Source organism: Papio anubis, chromosome 14 (assembly GCF_008728515.1).
Source record: "Papio anubis isolate 15944 chromosome 14, Panubis1.0, whole genome shotgun sequence".
Lineage (NCBI taxonomy): Eukaryota > Metazoa > Chordata > Mammalia > Primates > Cercopithecidae > Papio > Papio anubis.
Window position 1 is genome coordinate 46392953 of NC_044989.1, and position 16941 is coordinate 46409893.

Sequence of the window (16941 nt, forward strand, 5' to 3'; positions counted from 1 at the left end):
CCATTTTACGGGTTAGGAACCTGAACCTAAGTGAGACTAAGACATTGTATTCACACATTATTAATACTAAATCAGAGTAATCTTCAAACTTAGCCTGGGAGACGTCACGTTCTCATGCTCAGGCTCAGGCGTCTTGGCCTTACTAATCCTTAAGTAGCATCATGGGAGCTCCCTGTTTTGGTAAATGTTCTCTAATCTTTATGTCTTCGATTTTTTAATCCCTTTTCCAATGGCCCCAAATATGTGGTTGACCATTACAAATAAGATTGATAAGCCAATGAAGTGTCATCATTGAAAAGTCAGGGCTGGATAACCACACACCTAAAGACCTTCTGCACTGAAAATGTTGGTGATCCTGGGGAGAGACCACCAGAGAGTGACCAGGCAGTCAGCATTTCTGGCTCTGCTCCTGGGCACCTGACTCTGGAGCAGGTGCTATGGACTTGAGGAAAATATGGAAAGCATAGCAGATGTGGGTCCTTCTTGGAGGAGCTCAGGGCTTCTCAGGACCTTTTCCTCCACCGTCCAGCCTAGAAACTGGGTGACTAAGGGTTTGCTCTGTGAGTTTCAAATCTTAGTTTCCCACCCCCATACTAGCTGTGGGCCCCTGGGCAAGGCGTGCACCCTCTCTAGGTCTCAGATTTGTCATCTTTAAAATGGGAGTGATGATAGTACCTATTTCAGAGGTTGGGGAGAATTCCAGGGACCCCTCCACATGAGGCACACTAGTAAAGGCTCAACAGCACCATCAGTGAGCACAGGGTCTTCATGGTTTTCTCCTTGTTTCACATGAGGATGGCAGAAGCCGAGTCTCAGAATGATACCTCCCATCCAAGGAAGGCGGGAGCCCAAGGCAGGTGCTCAGTACATAGCTATTGATGAGTGGAAAAGAAACAAGGGCATGGACCAGAGTTAATCTCAGCATGTACGTTTTACTCCTCAACGTTATTTTATTTATTTTATTTATTTTATATCTGTTGATTGTCTCTTTCCACGCTGGGATATAAACGCCAAGAGGATAGGGAACATGTTTCCATAGTGTCAAGAACAGTGTGTGTCACGTGGTAGTCACTCCATGAATATTTGAATGCATGAGTATATGGGTTTTTTCTATGAAAGGGAACAAGCTGACGAGGAGCCAGTGGGTAGCCTCTGCCCTGGAACCTCCTAAGCCCTGGGCTGACTGTCTCATTCTTCCACCAGGCACTCCAGGCAGCCTCGTGTTCTTGCTGGCTGAAGCTGCCTGTGCCTGCTCCTTGCCCTGGCAAACTACAGTGCTCAGGGCAGAGCCTTGCAGATTGGAAGCTGCTGAGTTTGATGTTGTAAGACTCGCTGGGAAATGCTGCCATTTGGATTTATTATTTTAATTGTTTTATAGTTTATATTTATGCCCTGCAGTGGTTTTCCATTAAATCAGAACACTTATGTTTTCAAAAAAGAGCAGGTATGGTTGTGGGTATATATCTTAACAGCTAATCTCTGGCAATAAAAGCTGTTTGACAGTCATCAACAGATTAGGAAATTAGTATTTGTTTAATTTACCTCCCTTAGGGACTATTAGCACATGAAAATAGCGATGTTTTTGTGTGATTTTCTTTTTTTAGCCTGATAAGAGGACAGATTTTGCTCTTGTATATTCTTAAGGTTTCAGGTATAATTGTTTTTGTGGTTGTTTTCATTTTTATTAGCATAAACCATTGGGTTGGTAAAAGTAATTACAAAATTGGAAAGAGACAACACAAAGTATAATCTAATAAGTTATAATTAAACTTTTATTGATTTTATGTCATATTTATACCATATGTATATATTATACCATATAAAATATGAACATGTATATATAAATATACCATTACATATATTAATCATACTATATACTTTATCATACATACTTTGTTATACCTTATATGTATACTTTGTTATATGTAATAAAGTATATAGTATGATTAATATAACATGACACTGATACATAGAAACATTGAGAGTTACATGTTGTCTGGGCACATTCTCACAACACATGTTAATTATCTTTTTAGCTTTCACTGAAGTTTCAATTTTTGTCATAGCACTTGCTAAAATAAATTTTTAAGTCATGATTTCTTTATTTCAGAATCGACTGCTTAAAGGATTTATTTGTCATAGATCTGAACCACCAACAAATTCCACATTCCTTTCTTCAGTTTGGTCAAAGCACTTGCTTTCTGGCTGAGAAATATTCCTTCCACAGACCTCATTACTCTGTTTCCACTTGGTCTGGCTCATTTGCTGGCCAGCTAACCTACCCACACGTAACTTCATTAGAAAACACATTAAGATATGTCCTCTACACAGGTAGAAAGTGCTGCTTGTTTTAGACCCTTAGAGTAGCTTGAGAAGAGTAAAACTACAAATGGTAAACGTGAGGGTCTGCTATACTATGTGTGCGTACCCTTGTGCCATCAGGATGCTTCCATGACCTGAATCGTAATTGAGAGACTTTGCTTAAAAACTGGGGGTCACTTTTTCCCAAAGCAGAGATAGGTTATCCTTTTTAAGTACCTCTCTTCCTTGAATATAACTTACTAATATTTCATCCACATCTATGGCCAAACAACCTGCTCTAGTGTGAGCATAATCCAGCTGATGACTACCAGCAAAGTCAGGGATTGAACAGCACTCTGAATTTTAGCTGAATGGCTTCAAGAAAATTCAAATCTTGCTCCAAGTAGAGTCTTCAGGTTAAAGGAGGTAAAAGGAAGCAGTTGGCTGGGGATGGACTCAGAGGCAGGGGTAAGGCCGTGGCCTTCAGGAGGGCCCTGGAGAGGGAAATCTAGACTCTTCCTGCCAGGATTTGAGAAGTGGTCTTGAAGCTGTGCCCCATGCCTCATCACCTCTACTGACTCTCCTGGATCTTCTGATCCATCTCTGCAAGTTCCCTGGGGGAAGTTACATTTCAAGCCATAAGGGTCCATCTTAGCTCAATGACATGGAGCAGATTTGCAAGTAGTTCAGAAGGGATCATAGTTTAGGGAAGGGTGATTTTTAAAAAGAAGGAAGTAAAGAAATGTCCAGAGTATAGGCACCCCTTCTGATGGGCCTGGTGGAGTGGAGAGGAAAGAGATCGCCCAGGAACACTGAGCTGATTTGGGCTGGGTCACCATTGCCCCAACTAACCTGCTCCTCAGGGACGGCTGAGGGTGGGCAAAGGAGAAGCTGCTGGGTCCTTCTTGCTTGGAAGACTGGAAGGCTTATGGAACACGGAACTCTGGTGGGTTTTTTTGGGGTTTTCTCTGAATGGGGTTCTTCTCACATGCCGACTCTACTGCCTTGAAAAAGGGCATGTCGGCCTGGTGCGGTGGCTCACGCCTGTAATCCCAGCACTTCGGGAGGCCAAGGCGGGTGGATCACAAGGTCAGGAGATCGAGACCATCCTGGCTAACCGGGTGAAACCCTGTCTCTACTGAAAATACAAAAACTTAGCCGGGCGTAGTGGCGGGTGCCTGTAGTCCCAGCTACTCAGGAGGCTGAGGCAGGAGAATGGCATGAACCCGGGAGGCGGAGCTTGCAGTGAGCTGAGATCCGGGCACTGCACTCCAGCCTGGGCGACAGAGAGAGACTCCGTCTCAAAAAAGAAAAAGAAAAAGAAAAAGGGCATGTCTCCCAGTGTCACTCCAAGAGTTATTGCTTGCTTTTCTTTTTTTCTCCAAGTGGAATTCTGGAACTCTCCTTCTCTCCCATTGGCGGGTTTGAGGTTTACAGTTCCTTTCTTTACTAAAGCTATTCACTGGGCAGACCCTGATACACAATTCCTCTATTAGTCTGGAAAGTCTTTTCTCAAAAGATATAACAAGTTATTATTATTATTATTATTATTATTATTATTATTATTTATTATTATTATTTCTAAATCAGAGTCTCAAAGCATAAAAAGAAAAAATAAATAAATAGAAGTAAGGGCAAGTGACCTTATCTGCCTGGGCCTCAGCTGGATGAAAAGACCTCTGAACCACCCAAGTTCAGAGCCCTTCACGGACTGACTACACTCTTTGTTTGAGATTCTCTCTCTTTTTGGGTTTCTCGAACACCAAAGTCCTATATGGTTGCTCTGTCCCAAGTCCCAGCCATCAGGCGTCGTGCTTGCTCACAGATCATTTCTAGCCCTCTTCTCTTCTCACACTATATGTGATCCTCTTCTCGAAAAATCTCACCCACATCCATTCTTTTCCTCCAGCCCAAACCTTCACATATTACACCTAGCCAGCATGTCCAGTGAGGTCCCTCTAAGGAATCAGTAATGTTTAGCATGCATGAGCTCATGCACGAGCTGAACTGCTGCTGTCCTCCTGCCTCCCTCCAAACCCTGGGCCTTCCTGGTGTGTCATAAGTGCTCAGTAGACGTCCATCACATGGAGAAATGGAGGCTGTCTTTATCTCTAATCACCTTTGATTTGTAAACTCTACCAGATTATGTCCTCTCCAATGAAGAGGAGGACTCTTCTTAACCTGCTTCATTCGCCTGAGCCCGTGCAGCCTCGTTGTCCATCAGACCACAGGTCTAGGCCCGTAACAGGGCGTAAGCGCAGCGCCGTACCCCTTCTTATTGGCATGTATGCATATGCGCACACGTGCGCGCACAGACACATTTCTTAGCCGTTGGAAAGCACCGCATGGTCTTAAAGCAAATACCTTCCATGGCCAAATTAAACAAATACAAATGTAAGACTTCTTTTTTAAGAATAATAAAATCTGTTTTCTGTCACTTCAGAGGTCAGTCCATTTTCAGCCTTCTAACCTTGAATGAGGCCTCTGATATCCTCCAAGTAACTTGGGTGACCCCCACTTTGCAGGAAGACGTGCCTTCCCTACATCCCCGTCAAATTGTGTGGAGTTACATTTGTGTTTCCTCAGCTCTTTATCTGGGCTGGGGTGACCTACAAGGGGCTAACCAATCTCCTAGCACGTGGCTCTTTACGTGGCTGGACATGGAAGACATACGCCTACTAGTTTTGGCAGCTTCTGGTCCTGACAAAGGAGCTTGAAGTGCAGTTTTCTGGCCTTCCTGTCCGGGAATTCTGGACCGTGCATTGGGTTCTATGGTCCACTTCCACCAGGCTCCAGGAACGCCCCCAGAAAGGTTACTCTTGGTCCTTTAGCTGGAGTGGCCCTTTCTGTGGCGACAGAGTGCTGGCTGGACTTGGAGCTGCAAATCTCTGGGCCCAAAAGAGGTGAGACCAGCAATCCTTGCCTTCTAAGGCAGTGATGATGTCCTGTTTCTCCCTCTGGTTTCAGAACTTGCCATCCTAGTACTCTGGCCTCATGTCCATCTGTCCCTCTAGACCCTAGGCATCTCCTTGAAAACAGGGATTGTGTCTTTCTTCCCTCTCCATATCCTCAAACAGACTCTAAGTAGAAACTCAGTAACTATTATAGAATTGTTACATAATAGGGCCAAGTAGACAATCAATGTATCAGTAGTTGTAATCATGCCGCCAATTAGATGGATGCTAAAATGGACTTCATAGAGACCCTGCCCATCATTTTGTTCTGACATTCAGTGAACATCGAATACTGGGTACTTTGCAGGGCCCTGGGGACCAATCTGTGAACACGAAGGCACCATCTCTGTTCTCCTGGAGTTCATGTGAGGAAACCAATAATGCTCAAGGAAATAAGCAAAATAATGACAAATTGTGGTCATTGTTGTGGAGGAGCTGACCAAAGTGCTGTGACTGAGATTAAAGGAAGGGTTGGGGTTGGTAGTGAGGGGCTGCTTTAGGTAAAATGGTCAAGAGAGGCATCTTTGGGATAAAGGCAGAGACCTCACAACAAGAGGGTGTTGCTTGGTTCTCTTCCTGAGTATAATAAGGAGAATGGATTGGAAAGTGCAAGAGAATGTTGGATTCAGCTGCCTCTGATGGTTTTGGCCTTAGTTTTAATAATTTTCAATAAAAATGTTTTAATCATTCCATACATTATCTGGAAATGCATGTTCATATCATCTGGCTGCTTGGGGCCACGATCTGTGAATTCACTTTTCTGATCTTATTCCTTCATCCATTTTGACCAGTAGGTATTGAGACACTGGGATGCATCAGACACTGTGGGGACTTGGAGACCCTGCCCTCATGGAATGGTCGCTTGTGGAGGATAGACACTCATGGTGGAACAGGAGACAGGGACCACCCAAAGGTTCCTCTGGCCTTCTAGCCTCATCCGTCATCATACACTCTCCTGATCCAAACTGGATGGATGAGGCTAGAAGGCCATGGGGGACCACAAAGGGCCTCTCACACCATGCCGACAACCCTGCTTCTGGGGTGCCATTGAAGAATGCAAGCAGCAGGGGAGCATCATCTGATTTACATTTCGTGTAAAAATGCCTGCTGGCAAAGGTTTGCTCCAAAGTGGAAAGGGGAAACATTTGGTGTGCAACAGCCAGGACTGCAAGTTCAAGCAAGTTCTTTCACGGGCTCCAGCTGCCTTTGCTTCCTGGATCTTAGACTGGAAGGACCCTTGGGGATTAACTTATCCAGCCGTCTTATCTCATATTTGAGGACAGTAATGCTCAGAAAAGTGACTTGCTTGTGGTCAGTCTGTCCTGGGCTCTGCCCAAACAGCTGTTTTGATGACCAAGTTGATTGACCTGGAGAGGGATAGGGGAACTAGGTGTAAGTGTCACGATGTATCATCAGGGTAGCTCACCCACATGCTGGAAACACAAGGCAATGCGTTTCTCCTCAGCAGGGATCAGAATTTTATCCATGAATATTAAGGATAAGAATGTACTTTCATTATTATGGGTTAAAAAAAAGTAATTGGATGATCATGCAATCAGATAAGCAACTCTGTAGTGATTCCAAGGCTTAATGCCCAGGTACAGCCACAGGCTGTTTATTGTTATTTTTTCTGTTAGCGGGATCAACCAGGTACCAGGCTATTTATTTTGGCTTCAAACCAAGATGTTGTTTGACACCTCAGGCTTCCAGCTGTCAGTGTAGTGGCTCAAAGTCTTCTCTCTCGAGTTGAGAGGACATCTATTTGATCAAAATAGCATTGTCTGGCTTATCAGTTACATCTTATAAGCATGTTTCCATGAGTTAGAAACAACCACCGCCCCAAAAACTACAACTGTGTTCTCTGTCCCATGAAAGGGCGGCCGTGTGGACACAATGTATATTTTTTTCTCCTCAAACAACACAGTGAAGTGATTCACAGCATGGAAGTGGGGTCAGGCAGGGTGGACTCTGTTGCTCACTCACCACCTGTATGTCCTGGGCCAGTTAAATAACCCCTCAAACCCTTTTTCCTCATCTAGCATAATATAGTCTTACCAGATTCACAGAACACTTCTGGGATTAAACGAAGTAAGGGATAGAAAAGATTCCACACTGGGCTTGGGATATAAAAGCATTTGGAAGAAGAAAAGTAGTTAATTGTTTTGCTTCTAAATGATTGAATTTTTCTATGCAAAGACTTGGAGAAGAATTTCCCTGGAGATTGACCCAGAATGAAATATTATCGTTGACTCTCGGTTATCAGCACTGCAATGGAGAACTTGAAAATCATTTACCTTGGGCTCAGAAACAAATTATGCTTTTTTTTTTTTTTGATGGAGGGGCAATAAACACACTTTGTTTGCCTTTGTGTTTGGCCTCTGGCTGGTGGTCTTTGAGGGACTTGCTTCCTGCGAGTGATGGGAGGTGCCTGTGCAGAGAATGTCAGGAAGAGGGTGCCTGCCAGTCACCAACATTTGCCACAATGTTGAGCTGGAAAAAACATCTTTCTCTCAAGTGTATTACTAAATTTATGAAGGTGCCTGGTAACATCTGCCAGAAGAGCCAATATTCCCGTCTGATTGACCACAGCCATTCACGAGTCTTCACTATTTGTCCCAAAACAAGCAGGATTTCTTCATAATCTCCCTCGAGGGCCTGCTCTAGGACACGAAGTAATTTTTCTAATCTCTTATCTTCAAGTTACTGGAGGAATTTGCTGTTATTTCTGCAGCACTCAGGCCTGAGCTTTGTGGAATTTGCATGCCAGGGAAGTGAGGGCATTGGAAAATGAGCGAAGAATAAAGGAGCATTACAGGGCTCTTCTATGGTGAATTTTCAGGTCAAGCATAAAAGAATTGTTTCTCATTCTTTCTGATATGTTAAGGGTCTCACACATGCTAACTCTTTGCTGGATCCTGTATGGTTTACAGAAGGAGAGTTTTCTGGCTGTTATTCTTTTTTTTTTTTTGAGACGGAGTCTCGCTCTGCCGCCCAGGCTAGAGTGCAGTGGCGGGATCTCAGCTCACTGCAAGCTCCGCCTCCCGGGTTCACGCCATCTGGCTGTTATTCTTAGGGAATCTACCATCAATATAGAAAAATACAATTTTCCAAATGGGAAAGGATAAATTCAGATGAGATAGCTGAGGTGCAGGGTAAAGAAAACAGGATTCCACTAAACATCTACAGTTCAGGTCCCAGTCACCTCCCTAGTCTTGTTTACTCACCCCCACCCCACCTCAGGTTCTTTATCTGCAAACCCATGATGATACCGACTGCCCTGGGCTGTTGTGGGAAGGAAAGGGATTCTGTATGTGATAGCACACAGTGGTGGCCAGTCCTGAGAAGTATAAGTGTCTGGAAGCTGTTGCGTGAATCCTGTTGATCAACATCTGCACAGCCTCACCCCTACCTGTGAGCCCCATTGTCTTTGCTTTCTTCCCGGGGAACTTTGCGTTTCCATACACCGTGTCATTCCCCAGTCCCGGGGAAAGGAATCCTGACTTTCTCACTGGGCTATGCTAAAAGTCTCAGTCAGTTTCATCTCTGTTCCACATCGTTTGTCCCTTTCCCCTATGTTACAGTCATATATACTTCATATGTTTCATCCCACAGCATCTATCTCAGTGCCTTATACACATAAGAGACCTTAAGTATTTTTCAAAAATAAAAGGATTTTTATGGATTTAGTGACTTGCACTGGCATGGGTTGTGTATTTTAAGAAATGAGTGTTAGACCCCTGGAGGAGGCAGAATTTCTGGGATATCATGGATCTGGCACTGTGCTAGAGCTTTCGCAGAGGTTACATCATTCCATCATGGCAATACTATCCTCATTTAACAGATAAGAAAACTAAGTCTTCCAGATATGTTGGACCAGCCCAACCTTACCCAGCTGGTAAGTGGCAGAGTTGGGATTCAGATTCACAGCTGCCCCACTTCCGGTCTGACATCGGGAAGAGAAACATTGGGCACCCACTCAGCATCTCAGATCACATGTAGGCACAACTTCTTATACATAAACTATTATACACAGAATTACATACATGCATAGCCAACCTGGGAGGCAATTCTTAGAAGCCAAAATATGTGTTTCAAATAATTCTAGACACATTGCTAGAGACCTGAACCGTCAGTTTCTTTGCTGGGCACGGTGGCTCACGCCTGTAATCCCAGCACTTCAGGAGACCAAGGCAGGTGGATCATTTGAGGTCAAGAGTTCGAGACCAGCCTGACCAACATGGTGAAACCCTGTCTCTACTAAAATTACAAAAAAAAAAAAAAAAAAAATTATCTGGACAGTAGTGGTGCACGCCTATAATCCCAGCTACTTGGGAGGCTGAGGCAGGAGAATCGCTTGATCCTGAGAGGCAGAGGTTGCACCAAGATAGTGCCACTGCACTCTAATCTGGATGACAGAGTGAGACCCTGTCTCAAAAAAAAAAAAATAAGTCAGTTTCTTGTCACGTTAGAAGTAGAAGTAGAATTTGACCCACCACTGGTCTCATCCTATCTCCAGCAGATATCTTGATGAAAGACCTTCCTTGCATACCAGTTCTCCCTCAGTCTTAGACCATTTCTTCACTGCCTTGCAGCAAAATCACATTAGGGATCTGTTTGTACTCACTGATGCCTTTCCATTTTCCTCCCCTAATAAATTAGTTTGTATAGTTGGTCTTAGAAGTCAAACTTTTTGTTTTTCCCCTGACACTATAACTGCTAGGTCTTATTTTTTTCCTGCTCAGATAGGTTTTATAGAATATTTTTAAAGTACATTGTTTAGGGAATTTCCTTTCTTGCCATGTTGTGATTTTCTGGAAGAGATCTTCCAGAAGAGCCTTCACTGTGTCACCCTGCTTCGAAGTGGGTCTGTGCCTGGTAGTGTCTGTGATCCATTGGGCTCCATGTTCTCCTCACCACAAAGACTTCTTTTCCCAGCCCAGAGGAATTTTAGTCCAAGCGTCAAATAGAGATTTCCAACTCATACCTCTCTCCTTTTGTCTAATAGGTGGTCACAGGCAGTTATGTAGGGTCAGCCCACGCTGCCTCTTACCAGCCATGTGACCTCAGACAAGTTATCTTTTCTGAGCCTCAGTTTCCTCATGCATTTAAAAATGTGGGTTGAAGATGCCAAATGTGAGCAGGCTTGGTAGAGTCAGAATTCCTGTCTCCCAGGAATAAAATGGCAGAGGATGCGCCAGGCGAATGCACCCTTTCCCTGTAGCTAGGGCATGGTTTCCAAATCTCTGTCTGGCTCCAGGCCAGGCCACGTTAAGAGCCCTGATCACTTCTTAAGACTCAGATTAGAGCAGTGGTCATCAACCAGAGGGCCTGCAAGGGACATTTAGCAATGTCTGGAGACAGTTGGTTGTCACGACTGGAGAAGGGGGCGTACTAATAGCATCTAATGCATTTAATGCATAGATGCATAGCGTCTCATAGCATCTAATGCATAGAGACCAGGGTGCTAGTAAACATCCTGCAGTGCACAGGACAGCCCCCCGCAGCAAAGAATTATCCAGCCCCACATGTCAATCTGGTCACAGCATGGCAAGGTTAAGACACACTGGACTCGAGGGAAGCTGAAGAGCCTCGTTCTTATCACCTTCCTATAGCCCACATCCCATTTGGCTCTTGGCACTGGGGGAGGAAGTGGGGTTCCATGGAAGTTCTCGTAAGTCTTCATTCAAGTGGAGAGTAAAGTAGCCATCCATCCAGGTGTCAGGCAACAAGGGCTATCACAAAGGCATTCAGGCTGAGGGGGAAATGGTAGGAGTGGCCCTCCTAAAATCAGGGACCACCAAAGATGCTATCACGATTATTACTTAGCATTTTTCTTGAGGTTCCAGTCAACACAATCAGACAGAAGAAATGAATTAGAAGTATAAGTACTAAAAAGGAAGAGGTAAATTAATCATTAATAGCAGACAATTTGAAAAATCCAGGAGAATCAACTGGAAAACTGTTACAAAAACTGAGGGTTCGGTATAATGGCAGGGCACAGAATGATAAACAAAAATCAATACCTAGCCTATACGTGTGCGACCAGATAGAAGACATAACAGAAGAAAGCCCCCATTTACCAGAGGAATTTAAAATATAAAATAATAGCCTGTATTATTTTGAAGTGGATTCCATTACAATTAACATATAAACCCAAAACAACAGTGCTCTAAGTAAGATACCAGTTTATTTCTTTTTCATATGAAAGTTATCTGAAGGCTGATGGTCCAGTGACCATTCCTAGGACTTAGTCCTTGTCTTTATGGTTGTAGGTGGCTGCTACTACTTTAGGTATTATATCCTCATTCATGCAATATACAGAATATATAGAAGAACATATATGTATGTGTGTGTATATATGTATGTGTATATATGTGTGTGTGTATATATACATATGTATATATGTATAAATATATGTGTATATATACCCCCCACACACACACACATATATATATAGAGAGAGAGAGAGAGAGAATATATAGAAGGAGGAAAGAAAAAGAAGAGTAAGGCTCTTCCTTTTAAGGAGACTTCCACACATCTGATTGCCTAGAACCTAGTCACATAACTACACCCAGCTCCAAGCGCAGCTTTTTTTTTTTGAGACAGAGTTCCAGCTCTGTCGCCTCGGCTGGACTGCAGTGGCCGGATCTCAGCTCACTGCAAGCTCCGGCCTGGCTTACTTTATTCTTCCTGCCTCAGCCTCCCGGTAGCTGGGACTCAGCCACCTCAGCCCGCTAGTTTTGTATTTTTAGTAGAGACGTGGGGTTTCACCGTGTTAGCCAGGATGGTCTCATCTCCTGACTCCTGATCCGGCCCGTCTCGGCCTCCCAAAGTGCTGGGATTATAGGCTTGAGCCACAAGTGCAGCTTTTAATTCTAGTTCATGGCTACGTAGCTATGTGCCTGGCTTAAAAAATAGAAAGTAAATGTTCTCTTACAAAGGAAGAAAGTGAGAATAGATATTGGGACAACCAGCAATCTGCCATAAAATGTCATAAGAAATTTACAAGATCTATATGAGAGAATTTTAAAATGCTTCTAAGGGACACAGATGACATGAAAAGGGAAAGACACAAAGTATTATTGGATAAGAAGGGAAGACTCAACATCATAAAAATATCAACTCTCCCTAAGTTAATTTATAACTTTACACATATTCACAATAAAGACATCACCAGGATTGTTTTTTAACTAGACAAATGATTCTAAAGTTCATATGGAAAAATAAACAGGAATGGCCAGGAAATTTTGAAAAATAATAATATGTAGACTGGTACTACCGAGTGTTAAAAGGCATTATAAACCTGCAATAATTAAAAGAGTGTGGTATAGAGTGACGTTGTAGAATAAAAGGTACAGGAAAAATCCAAGTGCATGAGAGGATTTAGTACTAGTATTTGATGAAGGTGGTATTTCACTCAGTGAGGAAAAGTGACCTATTCTGCATATGGTATTGAGACAACTTACTAAGTTTCTGAAAACAAGTGAAGTTGGATATATATCACACATCTTTTATCAGAGCAAGTCCCAAATATATCAAAGACTTACATTTATCAAATGAAAACATAAAAGTACTAGGAGGAACCTTGGGAGAATACTTTTATAACTTTGAAATGGGTAAAGCCTTTCAAATTAAGACTTAAAATCCAAACCCATGTTATAAAACATCAATTCAATTACATAAAAATAAATAATATTGGCATGACAAAACCACCATAAGCAATGCCAAAAGTCAGACAAGAAACTGGGATGTTTGCAATTCTTATCTTACTGTATGCCTTTTCGTGCTTGAAGTTTGTTTCCTAATATAGAAAGAGCTCCTAAAAATCGATAAAAAACAAACACCACAAAAGAAAAATGGGCAACAATTCATGGAAAAAAAATACAGATCTCTTTTGAATATATGAAAATATGCTCAAACTTACAGAGAAACTTAATAATATAATGAGATATTGTTTTCACCTATCAAACTACCAAAACTTGATAATATACCATGTTGGCAAGGATGTGGGAAGCAGGCACTGTCATATGTTGCTGATGGAAGTATAAATTGTTCTGCCTCCAAGAAGGGCAGTTTGGCAACATCCATCAAAATTCACATTCTTGTAGTACCTGATTCAGAAATTTCTTTTCTAGGAAATGTGTACAGTTACCTTCACACATGTGTGAAATGTCCTATGTAGACGGTTATTCACAGCAGCATTGTTTGATAGCATATGCTAGAAGTATCCTAAATGTCCCCCAATAAATACAGTGGAGTATTATGTAGCCACAATAAAGAATTAGAAGGCTCTTTAAGTGCCAAGACAGAAACAGCTTCAATATATATTAAGTGCAAAAGATAAAGTCCCAAAGAACGTGTACAGTATAGTTAAATGAGGGGAAATGAATATATAATCATATTTTCTTATTTATATATAAAGTATGATCAAGAGAATATACAGGGCATGAATAAAAAGAAATCGCCTGTAGAGAGAGAAAATGGTGTCAGGGAATGGATGCAGGAGGGAGAATTTTTACTGCATGCCCTTTCATACTTTTTGGTTTTTTGAACACACGAATGTATTACCTATTGAAGAAAAATTGAACGAAACTGTAAATAGATAAATGAGTATAGGCTAGTCACATTGGCTCACGTATTAGGAAAGAAATTTTGCTGGGTTTCCCCCCCTCTATTAAAAAAAATGACCCCCCTCTTTAAAAAATGTCCCATTCCTCAAAAGTACCCTGGCCTTGCATTTGAGGACCGAGTACACAGGGACTAATATCTGGGCAGTTGTCCCTCTTTGCAAAGCTGTCAGTCTCCAGCAAGTTTGATGAGTACTTGCTACCTGCCTGACCATGTCCCCTGAACACTGAACACCATGAGAACCCTCAGGAGAATAGACAGCCTGCCCGGTTCTGCCTACCAGCAGGACCCCAAAGTAAGCAAGGCTGGGAAACCATTATTCCCAATCTTCCTCCCCAGGAGTGTCTACAGGCCCCTAGCAAAGAGGCAGCACTGAAAACATACAGCCAGGAGACTCCTGGGGCAGGAATAAGGAGTGGAAATTCAGAGATCCTGGGGTAGCAGTGCTGGTAAGAAAACCATGAAGGAATCTCTTAGGGAAAGACTAGCTCTTTCTCTTCCTACCACTTTCCACTTCCACTGCATCTTGCCCCTACCCCCACCCCTGAGCCATCATAGGCACTGAGCTTCCCTGAGCCATCCCATCCACTGAAACCCCACTCATGAACTGCTTGCCACTGAGAGCCCAGTGCCAGGCAAGTTTAGTCCCAGAGGTGTGAGCTCTTTTCTTTATAATGGAACTGAAGACCCCCCAGAGAAATAGAAAGTCTTGGCAATGGCCCTTCTGGCTCCCGGAAGTCTTTGGACCCACTCTAACTTTTTCTGTCATTAAGGAAAGGAACATAAGTCCCTAACTCTTCCTGGACTTGGTTTTACATGGACAGTTAGAGTTTTCAAGAAATACAGAGGGGTAATTGGAGGAAGTGACCAGGGGCAGGCTTCAGGCCTCAGTGGCAAGACAGCAGGAGGAAGCATTTTGGCCAGGGCCTCCCCTAGTCACAGCCAAGGGCAGCTGCTGCGTGCTGCCTGCAGACCATGCTTGGCTGTGGCAGCCACCCTGGACCACATTTCTCCTGGGGAGAAGAAAGGGTAGAAAGCAAAGGGAGGGTAAGCTTCTGGGGCCAGTGCAGGGGCAGGCTAAGAAGAGCAGGAGCTGGGGAGCAGTGAGGCCTTCCTCCTTCTTTGCCCTGCCTGAGGCAACCCCGGGCAGAAGGAAAGGCGGAGCCTTGCAGCCTGAGTCAGAAAAGGGGCAAGGTTCAAGCTGACTTGGAATCTTCTGAATCCACTCAATTTATGCAAAATTAGAAGAAGTCCTTCCTTGGACATAACAAAGGCTTTGAAAAGAGTGCTTAGGGGGTGGCATTTGGGGTGTTTTATGAAGTTGGGCTTGGTGACTGGCATTAGAGGAAGTCAACCAATGTGAAGGCAGGAGGGCAGAGGAGCGCAGCACACGGGGACAAGGATGCTGGCTTGCAGGGCAGATCCACCAAGCCTTCACCACCTGTAATCACCTAACTTCTTCTGGCTTCCATTGACTTATTTCTGTAAGGGTAGTTGCCACGTGTGCTTGTTCTAGCTCACAGTACTGTGCAATGGAACTGTTTAATGGAATTCACAGTGCTGAGCGTGGACCGTGAACTGCGAGGTGCTTCCCACACATAAAGAAGCATCATTGTTGTTCCTTTTCCAATTAGTATCACCATTGTGCTGATCGTGTGTGCCATGGGGGTTGGCAGCAATGGATACTACAAAATAGAGGAAATAGAGGGGCATGTGACTCAGTGGGGCCCCAGCTGTCAGCTTCTCAAGGACTTGGACATTTGCAAGTAGGCAGACAGTTCACCCGGTTCCCTTGAACTTGGTTCCTTCATGAAGAAAGTGAGTGTGACAATGTTAAAGACCTTCTACTTTACACACATCATCAGTCCTTCAAATAAGCCTACAAGCAGGAGCGTGTCATTCTGATTCACCAGATAAGGTCACAGACCAGCAAGGTGACTTTACCAGGACAAGGCTGCAACCAGTGCTACAAACTCAGGCCCTGAGTCCCAACCCAGTATTTGTCTCACTGATCCATCACCCATAGCCAGAGCTGGGCCTTGACCACACACAGTGGCCAGGGTCGGGGTGAGGGAACCCTGGTCCCAGGGGCTCAGCTTGGTTGGGCTCACTGTTCTTTCTGTAGTTCATGAGCATTTGCTTAGAGCAGCACATTTTATATGCTCTTTTCTCTCAAGAAGTCCCAGCTGTAAGCAGAAACGGGGTCATGGGTACAATGCAGGCAGGTCCTAAAGTGCTTCCTGCCCCACCTTTGCACTCAGGCCTGGATCCCCGGCAATGACCGGAGTTCACATCTTGACACCAGCAGGCCCCCCTGCTTTCTGTGTGCAGAGGAATGGGCCTTATTTGCAAGACCCTTCACCCTCCATCCCAGAATGGCTGTTGCGGGGAGCCCAGGATGGAGACCACAATGCAGTCTGGGTTCTTCTACGGGATCAGGCTTGCAGGTTCCAGGCATGGTGGCAGGGAATTCTTACCTAGAACCCCAAAGTGTAAAACAGGCCCCAAGGGAGCTGCACTGCTCAAGACTGGCATGCCCCTATGGCTCTTGCTTGCCGCACAGAACCACGTGGGCTCTGTGGGTCCAGGTGATTATAAGCAATGTGCTTGCCTTCCTGCCTCCAGACCTTTCCCCCACCCAGCCTGCTGGCCCCTAGGAAAGAGATCTTACAAATGCGTTGTGCTCATGCAGGCAGGATGCTTATTGCTGTTAGCATGCATTTCAAATTCTTTTTCCTAGCATTCCAGGCTCTTTGAGCAAAACATTCCTGTCTTGCTTCACCATTCACTGCGGCCCAATTCTCTGGCCTCCTCACTACCTTTTGCATCAGGTATATTGGCCTTCTCCTCTCTCCCATCTTCTCTCCTCACAGTGTATCCGACCCTTACCTCCTAGCCAAGTTTCTCTTGAGGGGCGCTATTTCCTGGAGGCCCTCACTGCCTGCACTAGCTGTTTGTGGTCTCCCGCTCTGACACACAATAGCTCGCTTGGTGCTCTATAAAGTAGCGCCTGACTCTTAGGTGGTTTTATCTGTTTCATTGATGTCTCTATGTGTCA

At 44.1% G+C, this 16941-nt stretch overlaps 1 protein-coding gene across 16 annotated transcripts in view; it reads left to right on the top strand.

Annotated features, from left to right (window-relative positions):
• PRKCE (protein kinase C epsilon) overlaps positions 1 to 16941 on the top strand; it is a 539251-nt gene that overhangs the window by 479642 nt on the left and 42668 nt on the right. The gene's annotated exons all lie outside the window — the stretch shown is intronic.